Source organism: Doryrhamphus excisus, chromosome 13 (genome assembly GCF_030265055.1).
Source record: "Doryrhamphus excisus isolate RoL2022-K1 chromosome 13, RoL_Dexc_1.0, whole genome shotgun sequence".
In the NCBI taxonomy this organism is placed as follows: Eukaryota; Metazoa; Chordata; class Actinopteri; order Syngnathiformes; family Syngnathidae; genus Doryrhamphus; species Doryrhamphus excisus.
Window position 1 is genome coordinate 18,156,772 of NC_080478.1, and position 2,989 is coordinate 18,159,760.

Sequence of the window (2,989 nt, forward strand, 5' to 3'; positions counted from 1 at the left end):
CTTTTTTTTTTTTTTGTGGAATGAAGGAAGCACATGAAAAAAAAAAAAAAAAAAAACGACTTTAGAGGCTGTCCTCGTGCACAGCACATCACTTCTCCACCGGCGTTGCGACTGCAGCACATCTCCAGCTGCATATCCCCCATGTAAGAAGCCACCCACCCACCAACCGACAGAGTGGGCAGCAGGGCCCGCCGGAGGAGTGTGCGAGTGGGTGGACTTGCAAACTCAAGCGGATCACATTACACGTGAACCCTGCTATAACGCTGCGTGTGTGCGTGAGCAACAGCTCATCTGTAGGCAGCAGCGTGGGGGGGGCACAGGTTACGCTACTCAGCGCTAGCATATGCCTGCTGCGTGGATCCTGCTGGGATAACCCAATCGTGTTGGGAAAACAAGCAGTGCGTGTCTAGTTTTGTCTCTATTTATGTACATGAATGTGTGCCACAAGCACCGTGCTAACGCTAACGTGCAGCCTACACTGTATAACAACAACCAATGCCAATGCAGCTTTTGTACTGTGAATGTATGCATTTAACAATATGCATATTACTGTCTTTTTTTAACAATATATTTATTTTAGTGCTTGCAGTGGCGTTTAACTGTATTGAATCATACAGAAAAAGGGGGGGGTGTCTTCCTCATTTTGCAAGCACTGCAGCTGAAGCGTTGAAAAAATATAATAATGCTTACTTTTGGAAAAAAATGATATGATCATACTAATATAATATAACAGGATTGGAATCAGTTCCTATTATTTTAGCTACACAAAGAGACTCAATACTGGAGTTGTTGATTTTAGAACTGAATAAAAATGCTGTGTTTTGACAGTTTATTATTATTATGGTACAACCCTATTGATTGTACTGTACTGGTATAGTAGTATACAGCTTATTCTGTATACTTTGTATTTTTCATTCTTTTTTTTAATAGATGTGTCTGCACCTACTATACCAAAACAAGTTCCTAGTATGTGTTTGATCATACCTGGCAATAAACCTTTTCTGATTCTGATTCTGATTCTGATTCGGTATACCTAATATTTTGGCAACCCTGATTTAAGGTGATTAAGGGTGTGATATGTTTAAGTGTAATGAGGCTGTACACAGTTTTGGAAATAATGGTATGATCATACTATTTTAAAACTAAATAAAAATGCTGTGTTTTGACAGTTTATTATGATGGTACAACCCTACTGATTGTACTGTACTGGTGTACCTAATGTTTTGGCTACCCTGATTTGCTATAGGAGCGACAACAAGATAGAAAAATGCTCCATTTGGGCCATTCTGGAGAGATATTAAGAAGGTGATATGTTTAAGTGTAGTGAGGCTGCACACATTTTTGGAAATATTGATATGATCATACTAATATAATATATCAGGATTGGGTTCATATTCAGTTCCTATTATTTTAGCTACCCAAAGAGACTCAATACTGGAGCTGTTGATTTTAGAATTAAATAAAAATGCTGTGTTTTGACAGTTTATTATTATGGTACAACCCTATTGATTGTACTGTACTGGTGTACCTAATGTTTTGGCTACTCTGATTTGCTATAGGAGAGACAACAAGATAGAAAAATGCTCCATTTGGGCCATTCTGGGGCGATATTAAGAAGGTAATATTTTGGCAACCCTGATTCAAGGTGATTAAGGGTGTGATATGTTTAAGTGTAGTGAGGCTGTACACAGTTTTGGAAATAATGATAAGATCATACTAATATAATATAACAGGATTGGGTTCATATTCAGTTCCTATTATTTTAGCTACCCAAAGATACTCAACACTGGAGCTGTTGATTTTAGTAATAAATACAAATGCTGTGTTTTGACCCTACAACCCTACTGAGTGTACTGTACTGGTGTACCTAATATTTTGGCTCCCCTGATTTGCTATAGTAGAGACAAGGCTGTACACAGTTTTGGAAATATTGATATGATCATACTAATATAATATAACAGGATTGGGGTGTGTACTGAATCAGTTCCTATTATTTTAGCTAGAGACTCAATACTGGAGCTGTTGGTTTTTTAACAAAATGTTGTGTTTTGACAGTTTATTATTATGGTAGAATCCTACTGATTGTACTGTACTGGTGTACCTAATATTTTGGCTACCCTGATTTGCTATATTGGCTCCATTTGGGCCATTCTGGAGAGATATTAAGAAGGTGATATGTTTAAGTGTAGTAAGGCTGTACACAGTTTTGGAAATATTGATATGTAGTTGTGATAGCAGTGACAATTAGGAAGTAGTAAGACTAAGTAAGTGTGATTATTTAATTTGAGGTATTTTGAAGAATATTTTTCTTTTTTTCTCTCACATACTTTTATTTTTCCATCTGACTGAAAGAACAGTATAACAGTGGTGTTTTTATATCCATGTTAGCTTGTGATGACTGGTGTGGTGACTGTTTAGTTGAAGTGGTTTCTTTCTTTTTTTTGTACTGGACTATATACGTACGATATGATGACTGGTTGCTCTTGGCACGGAGTTGGGTGCCTCAAGCTGGGTGAGGGTGGTTTTTATTCTGTGTAGACAAGGAATAATATATTTTTTGCTGGGATTAGGTTGGAATCTAGGCGGTTTGGGGGGGTGGGACTATATATAAGTCTTGACTTCTTCCCACTCCCTTTCGAACATGCATATGTTTATATATACATAAGTATTTTTATTTGTATTGATTTTTGTAGGTTTGTTGTGCTTTGGGTGTTTTTTCATGTTGGAAATAAAGAAGAAAAAATATATAATACATAAATAAATGTCAAAACTGTCAAAGTTTTTGATATGTACATGCTTATTATTGGGTTTAGGTGTTCCTAATGTTTTGTCAAAATATGCTTGCATTGCATTAGAAGCCACAATAATAAAGCTGGTGGTTATTATTATACTATTACTATTACATTAAACGTGATGTGCATTTTTTTAAAGTGCTTCCGCTGTAGTTGCCCCGAGTAAATAAAGAACCAAAAAGTAAGCTTAATCTTAC

General features: G+C 36.4%; 1 protein-coding gene across 1 annotated transcript in view; it reads right to left on the reverse strand.

Annotated features, from left to right (window-relative positions):
- prima1 (proline rich membrane anchor 1) overlaps positions 1–2,989 on the reverse strand; it is a 57,565-nt gene that overhangs the window by 53,405 nt on the left and 1,171 nt on the right. The gene's annotated exons all lie outside the window — the stretch shown is intronic.